The 12,976-nt window shown below is 34.1% G+C and overlaps 1 pseudogene; it reads right to left on the bottom strand.

Moving 5' to 3' along the window:
• Positions 1-444: 444 nt before the first annotated feature.
• Positions 445-12,612, bottom strand: LOC148956374 (uncharacterized; annotated as a pseudogene).
• Positions 12,613-12,976: the final 364 nt, after the last annotated feature.

The following is a 12,976-nucleotide window of genomic DNA, read 5'->3' as shown; positions in this document are numbered from 1 at the left end:
AAGAGAAAGAGATTTGGAAAGCAGACACCAAGGAAACTTGGAAATAAAAATAAAATTCTTAGAAGCATATAAAGAGAAATGAAAGACCAAAAAATACATTTGGTTTCACTTTATCAATCTATATATTTTCATTTCGCTTTAATAAACTCATTTTTATCTTTACAAGCTTTACCCTTGAAGATTGTACATACTAAATTTTATTTTATTCTCAAATATGGTCAAAATCTCATGATTTAGCGTTTAAACCTAACATAGAAATGAAATATATGTGTATATTTCATAGAAATGAACAATATGTCCATAGAAATAAAAAATATGTGGGATACTGAATAAGAGAGACTGTTGCTGCTCAAAACCAGTGTCTATCCTTTCAATATCTTATACAAATTTATCAAACTGTAAATAACAAAAAAAAAGATAAATTAAAAAATAATTCACATGTAACTACAATTGAGAGGAAATTAGGTTTCTCTTTTCAAAACCATTCTGTGATGAACTTCTGGAGGAGTGGTGTAGAGTACTATTCACCCTGGGGCGAATTTCAAGTGTAGGATCTCTATCACAAATAAAATCCCCATTTTCTATTGACATATTGTGAATTAAACAAGACGCTGTAACAATCTTTTCACTGCCTTTGTTACAGAAACATAAATATTTGAGCAACGTCGGAATCGGTTCAAAATGTCCCAAAAAGCATGTTCAACTACAATTCTCGTTTGAGAAAGTTTTTTATTATCCTTTTTTTGGTTCTGTTGAGATTATGTTCATTTTTTTTAAAAGGCACTAGTAACCAAGGTTGAATAGGAAAAGCATTGTCACCCTAGAATGTGATAATCTCCCATGGTAGAAAATCTAGTTTGAGGATCTAATGTGGTCTGCCTATACCAATTAGATCTTTGAAATACATAAATATCATGGTTACTTCCAGGAAAACCAGCACAAATGTAGGAAAAACGTTAATCTGGAAACACTACAGCTAATAATATTATTGAATGAAATTGCTTGTAATTTAAGTAGTCCTTTTGACACTTAACTGGAGCATTAATAAGTATATGGCATCCATCAATACATCCAATCACTCCAGGGAAGCCAGCTCGTTCTTTAAATTTAGATGCAATATTTGAGAGAGAATCAACTTCTGGCCACTTTATTACTTGTTTGCAGTTTTCAAATATACTGTCACAAATTGAATCAACTGCTGTCCAGACAGCAAATTGAGACGGACCAAACTTTTCAGCAATAATACGGATTGCTCCCTGATTTGCCAAATAAGTCAGGGTAATGATAAGGGACTCATTCAGATTAAGGGACTTTTGTCCCCCATGGTACACTTTATCATCTGCAGAACTGAAAAGAATAAAACCTTTATAAAAAAAAGTCCAAGAATAAAATTTGCAATGCTGTTTTTTCCAGATGGGATTAATATATATGTTATATACAACAAATATTTTCTTGCAGGGCCTTATGTGAAACATAGTTTATTTGGCAAGCTATTTTTGTAGCTTAAATATTCCAGCTAAATTGAAAGATTGAAACTTTTCCTCTTAGCAATTGCTTTGGTAGACATATAATTGCAAACTAAACCCTATTTGAATTTTTCTGAAGTTTGTTAAATAATTTTTAATCAATGAAATTTAGCTATTTCCCCCTTATGCAGTCCTGTCTTATCATTTAGTCTTTTAAAATTTTAACAATATTGAATATAGTTCAACCCGCTACAATGGGAGCAATCAAGCCATTGGGAGCATGTGAACTGTTTCTTCATATCATACAGTTTTATACTTACTTCACAGAAATTTCTAACTTTATTTTCAAATTCATTTCATTAAAAAAAAAAATATGATGTAAAAAAATTTAGTTTATACTTAAAAGGTTCAAAAAAGCTAGTTTTGAATGACAAATGTAAAGCATCTAATCAGAAACTTAGCAAAAACAAGGGGCAGTATGTCTTAATAAGTAGTCAACCAAAAAATTAATACAGGATGGCATTCAGGTTCAATACATTTGAAAAATTTTCAAGTTCCCAAGAAAACTGTAGAAACTGCAAGTCTTCTTCCTCTGAAGAATCACTGTCAACAGATGAAAAGCTATCAAAGATAGTAGAAAAAATCTACAATGACATGTTAGAACCTCCCATTGTTGGACTGAAATAAATTTTCAAAAATTATTTTACAATTATAATATGAATTTTTCTGTCAGAATACATGCATACTTTTTAAGACCCTACATTGAAATCAATATAGTTTTATATTGCTATAATCTAAAGACTATAATATTTGGCAAAAACATTGCTATAATCTCTGGTAAAAACATCTATATTTTGCAGCATATCTTATTTACTTAACATCAACCAAAACAATAAGAAAAGGAAGTGAAACCAATTCCCAAAAATCTAGGGGAGGGTGAGGAGAGGGGTGGCAAAAACAACAAGTTAGCCATGATTAAATAGAAAATAGCAATGGAATAGAATTAAGAAGGTATTTTTCAAAGTCTAGGATGGAAAACCGCCCCCCCCCCCAAATTGACAACCCTGAAAAAAGGGGTATGGCAATGAAAATTAAGAGCTGCAAGAGAGTGTGGATTTTATCCACATAAAAAACACTAAAATACTACAGCGTCAGAGAATCATGATACTGATCAGTGTATAAGGAGAGAAAAACACTGATCTGGAGTTATCATATTGGTGACTTTTATTTTGTACTATTCAAAAGATCTTATTTTCAACTGTTTTTTTTTTTATTTCTACATCCTTGAAGCTGATTAAAAAAAAGCTTAATTAGCAGAATGAAAGATAAAAAATAGAAATATTTAGAAATAATTTCAATAGCTAGAAATTTTAACAATAAAATTATACACAAATATTTTTACTATTGTGTTTTATTCAGAAAGGTACAGACAGTTACATTAACCAAAGTCAGCAAAAAAAAAACAACATACACTTAAACTCCAACTTTATCAATTAAAATAGTAACCATGTGTAGTTACTATTTGGCTTATACTATTGACTAATGCAAAACTAAAACAATAAAAAGAAACATTACATTCAATGTTTTTACAATATGTTAATCATAACAGCCAATATCATGTACACTTGCCCCCCTAATGCCTTGATACAGACACAGATTATAAACAAACATTTGATGATTTATAATTACTTCTTACTCTATAAGTAATTTTCATCATTAGGTGACTCATCATGCAATAAAAAAAAACAAAAATCAGCAGGACTTTGGGCTAAGCTGCAAAAATCAGACAGAAAAATATCCCCAAAGTTTGTATTAAATATTCTACACCAGAAGCATGTATTGAATTAGGAAAAACCATAATAAAAGCATTGAGTGATGTATTCACTTTCATCATAGCTAAATTATGTTGAAACCTGTAAATTTACCAAGCTAATTAAAAGACCTGTCATGCATAGATTTTTTTAGGCCCTAAAAATGAAGAAAAAGGTAGAAATAGTAGCTTGGCAATGCCTCTTAAGGTTATATTTTTGGTCATGGATTCACTTTTGAAAGTTATATTTGCATAACTCTTTTACTTCTCAAGATAGTAAGAATCCACTGAGCCATGGGTGCCCATAAGATGAATTCAAGGGGGGGGGGACAAACCTTGTCTAATTGGCACTTTTAATGCTATATAATAGAAAAATCAAAACAAAAATATAAAAATAAGGCAACATCCTACAGCCAGGGGAGGCGCTCCCCCCCCCCCTTCTGGGAGCCCATGCACTGAGCTGAAATTGAATTTTTATTTATTGCTAATGCTATATTGCCTGAAATATGTTACAAGAAAATATGGTTAATTTGCAGTTTACAACATAATTTAGCTACAATGATTGTCAATATATCACTTGATGTCTTTTTTATGCAGTTTCATAATTAAATAACTGCTTCTGGGGCAAATTTGTTTTGCATCTTCAAAACAGCGCATTAGTCACCAAAACTATATCAGCATGTTTCTAAAGGAAAACTGGCTAGTGAGACAAAATTGCTATTTGTAGCTGATTTGGGAATGTTTTTTTAGACTTAATAGTAAAATGTTATTTTGAAAACAAATTTATACAAAATAATTAAAAAGAGCTAGAAACCCCACAAAAATAATTTCAATTTTGCTGTGATGTCATTTTGAGGGGTTTCAGGCTATCTTTGAAATAAAAACTCAAATTTGTTTTGTTAATAACATTTTATAATCAAGACTAAAGAAATATTCCTGAATCAACTACAAATGGCAATTTTTTCTCATTAGCCAGTTTCATTTTATAAAACAAGCTTATAAGCTTCTGGTGACTATGGGCCATTTTTAGTCCTTTAAGAGCTCAAAAAGGAATTTGCCCCAGAAGTGATTATTGAATTTTGAAAAAGCATAACAAAAGGCAATAAAATTCTAGCTTAACTACTTTTTGCTCTCTTGGAAAGGGGTTCGGTTAGGAAAATACAACTTTCAATGATTGATTCTGGGCCAAAAACATACTCTGGGAAGGTATTTCCAAGCTTCCATGTTAACTCTCATCTGATTTCTATGTCTTAGCAATTTGCCTACTTGACAGGTCAATTAGCTATTGAAATTTTAACAAAACAACATTTTACCTTAATTTTCTAAGATCAGTTTCTTTTTCTCTGGCTTTAGTTCTAAAAATGTAATTATTGTTATTTCAGTAAAGTTTTTTAGCCATATCAATGGGTTTTTTTCTAAATTTCTGAAGATTATTTGCAGATCTTTGAAACCTTATAAATTGAAATTGAGCAAAGTTGTGAAGCTGAAAAAAGTTCTTGTACTTAATTTAAGCAGAAGAAATGTTTTGTAAGGTTATTCTTACATAAAACACAGATTTATAAAGGACATCAAAGGTCACTTGCCTCTAAAGGGGGGAGTAAAGGTTTTTGGCTAGAGAGCTAACTGGAGAGGAGGAAACATGTTTGGGAAACTATTCTTATTTCAAAATATGCAGAATAATAATAGTTAACACATTTTGCATGCAGCCTTACTATACCTTACCCCCTCCCCCCAATGTGCAACTATATAGACCAAATTATAGATATCTTATCAATTTTCCAATGTCTCTCAGTTTTTTTAACCCTTGCTCCTGTAAATTGAATCAACTGTGATAAAAGAATAACTGGAAGAAAAGTTACAGGTGGCAGAATGTATTAAGATACAAATTGGTCTATATATTTGCACATAAGGGGAGGCAGAGGATAAAGTACAGCAAGGTTGACTATTTTAAAGAAAGAATTATTTTCTTAACATGTTTTCTTTTCTCCAGTTAGTTTTCTAGGCAAATGCCAAGGTAGGTACTTCAAAATACCTTCCTGGGACAAACTTAGTCTGTAGACTCATCCCTAAAAGTTTCCTTTTCCTAACCCAACTCTTTTCCAACAGAGGATAAAGTAGCTAAACTACAATTTTACCTAGAATGCATCAAATAAATGTATTCACTTTGATCCTAGCTTAATTATGTTGCAAACTGCAAATTTACCAGAAATATTAACCATAGACACACCTAAGGATCTACAACCTAGACGATTGAACAAATAAAAAGAATCCCAAATTATGTAAAGTGATTAGCCTACAAGTTAACTCTTCTGATCAGCGTCAAACTCTAATTGATTAATGTAATATATGGAGTTCTAAATATAGCTCAGTAGTGCTCTGATAATTTTATACACATTATATCCAAAAAAATAGCCTAGCTAAATATTTTTCAACTCTTGGTGAATTTGTTATGCCTACTGGATGTTTAGATTATCAATATCAAACACCATACAGTTTAAAGTATATGCCGAAAGTTCATGCAAACGGTTACAAACATAGGTTTATAAACAGTGCCAGTTTTGGTTAAACCACAGCTTTAACCAGTCTCTTGTTTCACGCAAAAATAGTTTTCATGACAACTGGGTTTGTCAATGTTTTTCGCAAAAACGTCAGTAGAGCTCAATCTGGTTGACTGGTTGAGCTGAAACAGTCTGTTGACCGGTTGAGCTGTTAAAGCATGGATATGTTAAGCCCCGTCTTAATTGGTGTATTGGCTTGTCTTAATTGACAGATAGTGGTAATAAGGATCTGTTATATTTGAGCAATAGCGTATAAAAGCAGAATTGCGCTAATAAGACTATAATAGAACACGTTTCTATTTTTCTTATTCATCTGCATTGAATAATCAGAGAAATTTATAAAATGGCATGGAATGGAAAATCATTTTCTTACTGGGAAATGTTCATTGATTTAGTACATTCAAACAGGCATTTGTATGTAAAATCAGAGCCATTATACTGCAATAGAGAGGCTGTGAAGATAACCTGGTGTCATGTGGGATCAGCAATGGCTCAAGCTAATCATGGCAGTATGACAGGTAAGCCCTCAAAGTTTATTCCATCATTCTAGTCAACCTACATAAATCTATTTTTAAATTTTCTATAGGCTACCTAGAACTAATCTAAATGTGTATACTTATAGTATGGTCCTGGCTATTTGTTTTGATAAGGCTTACTGAATTTTCCCAAAACAGGATTTGAAATATAGCCTAGGCTATTAGCCTAATGAAGCAATGCACTAGGATAAATAATTTGTTATTGAGCAATTATTTCTTTATTAGCTATTCAAACTGATGGATGGTCAAAGAAAAATAATAAGGCTAGGAAACAAAATGTAGATATCCCTCAGTACCAAAGGGTTTTTATCTGCTGTAGGCATAATGTTCTAATTGAGGGACTTCTAGCTATCTTGGAAAGCAGCTAAGATAGGTGAATAAAACGTTCAGAAAAGTTTCCAAGGCTTAAAATATACCTGGTAATGCTCTATAAAGCTGCTGTCTTGGTAAATATCTACCAAATCATATTATTGAATTACACATAAAGTGAATATACCACTCAATGCCTTTTTTTATGATGATTACAAATAGGAGAATCATTTCTATCAGAAATGAGTTTCAGCCCCCCCCCCCTATATATGCCAATTCAGGGTATATATTTCTACATTAGGGGGGGGGGATTTTGTTTCTGATGTAAATGGGTGGTAAGTTTAAACTTTACCCCCCCCCCCTAATGTAGAAATATATACCCTGAATTGGCATATATAGGAGGGGGGGGGCTGACATTTTTTTCCAATAGAAATGATTATTATATTTGTAATCAGCATAAAAAAAAGGCATCAAGCAGTATATCACTTTATGCGTAGGTCAATAATATGATTTGGTAGATATTTACTGCTTTCTCTACCCTTTCCTTAATTTTAGGGCTATCTAAACTTTGAAAAAAATTTTGTATATCAATTTTAGTTTCCAGTCTCATTTTTATTGTCTGTAATGTTTGAAAATGTAATTTCTCTTTTTATTGCAGTAGGCCTATCTTAAGGAAGGGCAAATCTCCAGCATTTTTATTTGGGGTGAGGGCAAGAGAGGTCCATATCCAGATAATCAAGGGGCATAAAATATATATTTTTTTCAAAATGAGGGGGGGCTGTCTCCCCTGCCCCCCTAAATGATGCACCTGATTTTAAGCCATATTAAGGATCTTTTCCTAAATTTAAGAAATGCATGATTTTCAATTCTTTACAAACTTATAAATCAAGATATAACTTAGATATGAGGCTCAAAATACTTTCCTTGTGCCTCAATTGAGCTGTAAGTCTATTTCTAAAGGTTTATCTTTTATAACACAAAAAGATCTTTAATATATTTCCCATATCAGCTATTTCACACCAACACAACAAGAAGCTATTCTGAAATAAATTTGATAGATTCAGTGAGATTTATCCTTGGAAGTTTCTTCTGGCTGGTAGAACAGCTTTCAAAATTTAAACCAGAATTTTAGAAGCAAACACAGATGACAAGCAAGCCATTGAATTTGCCTTTGAAAGTGCATGCATGATCTTTGGCACTTTGGATTACCCTGCAAGGCTGACATGCTTATTTTCCTGGGAGTTTTCTCCAAGAAATCGTTAGATTTAATAGAGGTAGTAGAGTAATAGAGGTTTCTTGTGAATTTATATCACTGTTATCATCATCACTGTCTATTAAAAGGATTTTGTCCTACTTGTATTTTATTTACCACCCTCTATAACCCCTGGGCAAATTCACTTTTACCAATTGAATTCACTCCTCCCCCTACAATCTCTCTTCCCCTTTAGTCCTTTTTTTCTAAATTCTGTTTTTTTTTTGTAACAGACTATATAATATTTTTATTATTAACCTGTTTAATCTTTGCTAGTTTTTGAAAAAAGGTGACAGGCAAGCCCCTGAATTGGTCTATTGTTGTACTGCAAAGTTTATACATGATCTTGCAACTTTGGCTTACCCTACAAGGCTGTTATGACTCAATCTTCCAGGGAATTCTATCCAAGGAATCATTAGACTGAATAGAGGCAGTCCAAAAAGGTGCCTGTGAATTAACTTCTCAAAAAGTGTATAGCCTCTTATATCTCCCTTCTTCAGAGAGCCATTATGGCTACTCTCAAGGAAAGGAGAAGAAAGATTTGTTTTTCCAACACTGTCCTGTAAAACCCCTGAGTGAATTAACTTTTACCTAGTGAATTGGCCTGCCATTCTACAATCTCTCCTCCCTGGTTCTACAATCTGTCCTCCCTTATTATACAAAACTTATATTTTCATATTAATACAATTTTCATAGGATACAGAAGACCTATTCCCCTACATAATTGATATGCTAAAAAAGTAAATACCTCTTTTTCCCACACGACAGTCTTTTTACAGCTTGTTGAGTAAAGAATTTTACTAATTTTGAATTTTATTTTCAGCCTTTTTTTTTACTAAATTGTGATTCTCTGTTACAAAGACTATATTATCTTTTTATTATTATTAACCTGTTTAATTTTTGCTAGTTTAAATTGATTTACATGTTGCCCTTCTCTTGAAAGAAGGTCAACTGGACTGTTTGAAAGAAGTTTTCCAAGGAAATTGTTTCTCCACTCATTAAAATTATCCATTGTTAATGCTGTCTATCTCTTACTAAAGCATATCCCAATAATAATAATAATAATAATAATAATTTATTTTTAACCCGCTAAATTAACAAAAGCGGAGTATAGATATAAGAAAGAACAAAAAATGCATACAAAGCGACTAAATACACAGTAATACACAATAAAACACTAAATACGCAGTAAAAGCACAGCAAATACACAGTAAAAGCACGAAATTAAAGACGGAGGCGGACAAACCCATGATGAGCTGGGAGAGCCTTCACTATCTGGGGGATAATTTCAGCAAGCCCAACAAACTTTTAAATAATATCTGGAAGCCCAAAAACTGAGACAGGGTTACAGTTCCAGTACCACAGGGGCACATACAGTAGAAAATATGAAAATTATATGTTATTTCCTCCATACAAGTTACGGACGTGTGTTTTTTTATTTTTCTAAATTTTTTACCAAGAAAATGTCCCCTTTCCTCTTCTCTAAAAATTTCATGTTATCAAATCTGATCAATAGTACTCACAAGAGGCCTTGGGTCCCTCCTTAAATCTATAAATGAATCCTAAAGGCTCCTTGCTAATTTATATATATTCTAAATTATTTGATTGTTCTGTTACCTTTTTACCACCCCCCCAGCCCCTAAGGGCTCATTTTAACAAATGTGAACCATCTAAAACACATTCTTAACATTTTCATCTGATATACATTACATTAACAACAAAAACAGAACACAACATAGAGAAATATTAACAGAGACAACATCATATTCAACATCCTAGACAACAACATAAACAAAAGACATAGATAAACTAATAAACGAAAACAAAAGACATAGATAAAGACATAGGATGCCTTTATGGAGCAAATATGACCTTAAATGGGTAAAATATGACTTTCCTTCTTGTTGTCCATTATTTGAACCCAAATAATAATAATAATAATTTAATTTTAACCCGCTAAGGTAACAAAAGCGGAGTATAAATAAAAGAAAAGAAAAAATACATACAAATCGACTAAATACACAGCAAAGACACTAAATCAGTGAAGGAGGCGTACAAATCCATGATGAGCTGGGAGAGCCTTCACTGTCTGGGGGAGTTTGTCAGCAAGCTCAACTAGCTTTTCAGTTATATCTGGAAGCCCAAAAACTGAAACAAGGTTACGGTTCCGGTACCATGGAGGCAAATACAGTAGAAAACGCGAGAACCGAAAATAATAAGAACGTAATGACCGGGTATTTTTTCGCCCAAGAATGGGATAAACACCAGAAAGGAACAAAATTGAATGATCAGTAAAAACAGAATACAATTTAGCAAGGGTCTTCCTACTGTATTTCCCCCGATTGGCAACAATTTTGGAATAAGATACTTGGATCTTTTTCTTACAATTCGCCACGGCTTGTTCTCGGAGAGATTTAAGATTTTTAGCAATGTTTATACCCAACCACCGAAAAGAAGAAACACATGGGACAGAAAAAGAAGCGCAATCTAAAGGCGAGTTACAATTACTATTAAACGAAAGATATTCACATTTAGAAAAATTCAGTGATAGACCAATCTTACTAAGGTTTGTTGCAACTGTAGATACAGAAACAGAAAGACCTTTTCTAGTCCTACTAATTAGAAGTATATCATCAGCATACGCTATGTAAGAAAGATTAATCGCCTGAAAAATACAAGTGGTTGGGATAGAAGATAAAACAGAAGAAATGCAAAGTTTAAAAATAGAAGGGGAAAGGACAGCACCTTGTCTGACACCACGCCGAACCGGAATTTTAGACTCGGAAATAACCCCTTCAGCTTTTATTCGTAGAAAAGAATTGGCATACCAATAACGAAGGAGAGAAACCAGAGAAAGATTAATGCCATGACTAAAAAGGGAAAACAGAGCTTGTGAGTGGACGACGCTGTCAAAAGCCTTGGAAAGGTCCAAGGCGCAAAGATGGAGTTCATATCCCTTTTTAGTCGCATCGATAAGAAGATTAATTAGAACCCGATGGGCTTGCTGGCACCCCACCCCAGACGAAAATCCAAGCTGATTTTCGCCAAAATGTGCACTCGATATGGACGGAAGAAGAACATATTCAAAAACTTTACTGAGAGTGCATGACACAGTTATTGGCCGATACGACGAGCAATCGCTAGGAGGTTTTCCTCTTTTAAGAATTGATGTTACAGACCCACATAGGAAGCTATCCGGTACCGCAGACGCACACAAGCACATTTGAAAAAGCACCTGCAGGTGTTGAAAAAGAAGTGGGCAATCAACTTTTAAATGGTTGGCAGAAATGCCATCACAATCGAGGGAATTTGATTTCAACCTTTTTACTGCCTGCTGAACCACAGAGAGCTCAACAGACAAAATCTGAGTTTGGCTCAGCGATACGGGAAGTGCGGCAATGAGAAGTTTCGAAAAAACCGAATGGACATGATAATTCACTGAACTAAAAACTTTACTGTAATAACTATGCCATCCACCGGCACTAATCGGGCTTGTAGCAAAAGAATCATCAAGTTTTTCAGAATTAATTACCTTTTGCCAATCAGATTTACTTAACGGGAAATTCGATATTTTTGATTTAGTCGAGCGCAGGTAATTTTTATATTCTAATTTTGTCTTTTGCTTTATTTGATGAATAACCCCTTCAGACGGACGACCACAAGAAACCCAAATCCGCAACCAAAACTTTGCTTTATTTTTAATCGATTTCAATTCAGGATCCCACGACCACTCCGGTTTACGCGTGTTTCGCCTGACTCGCTCCCGTGGTACAGCTGTCAATTCAGCTGTTTTAAGGCAAGATACTAATTTTAGATAATAATCATTTAGAGTATTTTTATCATTTGAAGACTTACAACTAAGCTGTAGAAGGTGGAAAGGAACTTGAATTGTAGCAAGTAGCATAGCTAGCGTAGAAATATACAGCGATAAATTTATCTTATTCCAATTTCGACGGAAAACCCATCTTCGTCCTGCTTGTAAAGCATTACGATTAGTACAAATCGGTATTTGAAAAACAAACGAAATCGGTAGGTGATCTAAATCGCAATGATCTTCATGAACAGTTACAGTAGAAACGGGTAGGCCCGGAGAACAAACAACATGATCAATATTACTTTGACTACCGGAATGATGAAGATAAGAATATATACAAGTTTTTTCAACCAGCTTAAACTGCGGCAGCGAATCAAATATCAAATCCGAGCGAATATTCGATGACAGCAGGTCAGCGTTAAAGTCTCCAGCGATCAAAAAACGATAACCTTGATTTGAGACGGATTCCAAAAGTTTCTGTAATACACTGCAAGTCTTAGCGAATCTGTTAAGAGACTGAACCGATTTTCTGTCACAAGGCAAGTAAACATTTACGATCACTAAATCGTTAATCCGCACGGCCAAAATGTTAGGATCACTGTGAAAAAGCACAGGCGAGTAGCAAGCAACACTATTTCGGTTCAATATACAAGCAAGCCCACCCGACGGCCGTCCGAAAGTAGTTCGTGCCGCCGATACGAAAACGACGTGATTAGCACTTCTTTTTAGCAGGTTTGTATTAGCCGACGATAATAAGTGTTCTTGCAAACAGACAATGTCATAGTTACATGCAAGTTCGTCAATAACATGCTCTTTTCTTCTGGTACCATTTATGTTGTACGAGACAGCTGAAAGGGACTGCATCATTTTCGGGCACTACTCGAAACGCGAGACTTGAGCACTGGACATTTCAAACTAAAGGATGTATGATCACCGTTGCAGTTCGCACATTTGGGGCTATTTTGGCAAGGCGTTTCCTTAGTGGCAGTATGATTACCGGCACAACGAGCACATTTATCAACAGGACTGGTGCAATCCTTCATCATGTGATCTGGGGATCGGCATTTGAAGCAGCAACGGGGTACACTGATGAAATCGTACACACGGAATATTTCGTAACCTATTTTCAGGCCGTTCTTGATGGCATTGCCTTTTGCGAATGTATCCGAAAACTCTAGCTTAATTGTTTGTGAAGAGCCGAAACGAGTGGCTTCAGTCACACCAGGGTACG

The sequence above is a fragment of the Artemia sp. Qi Xiang Cuo genome, chromosome 1 (genome assembly GCF_049724085.1).
Source record: "Artemia sp. Qi Xiang Cuo chromosome 1, ASM4972408v1, whole genome shotgun sequence".
Lineage (NCBI taxonomy): Eukaryota > Metazoa > Arthropoda > Branchiopoda > Anostraca > Artemiidae > Artemia > Artemia sp. Qi Xiang Cuo.
Note: the sequence above shows the minus strand (reverse complement) of the source record. Positions and strands in the feature narration are given on the sequence as shown.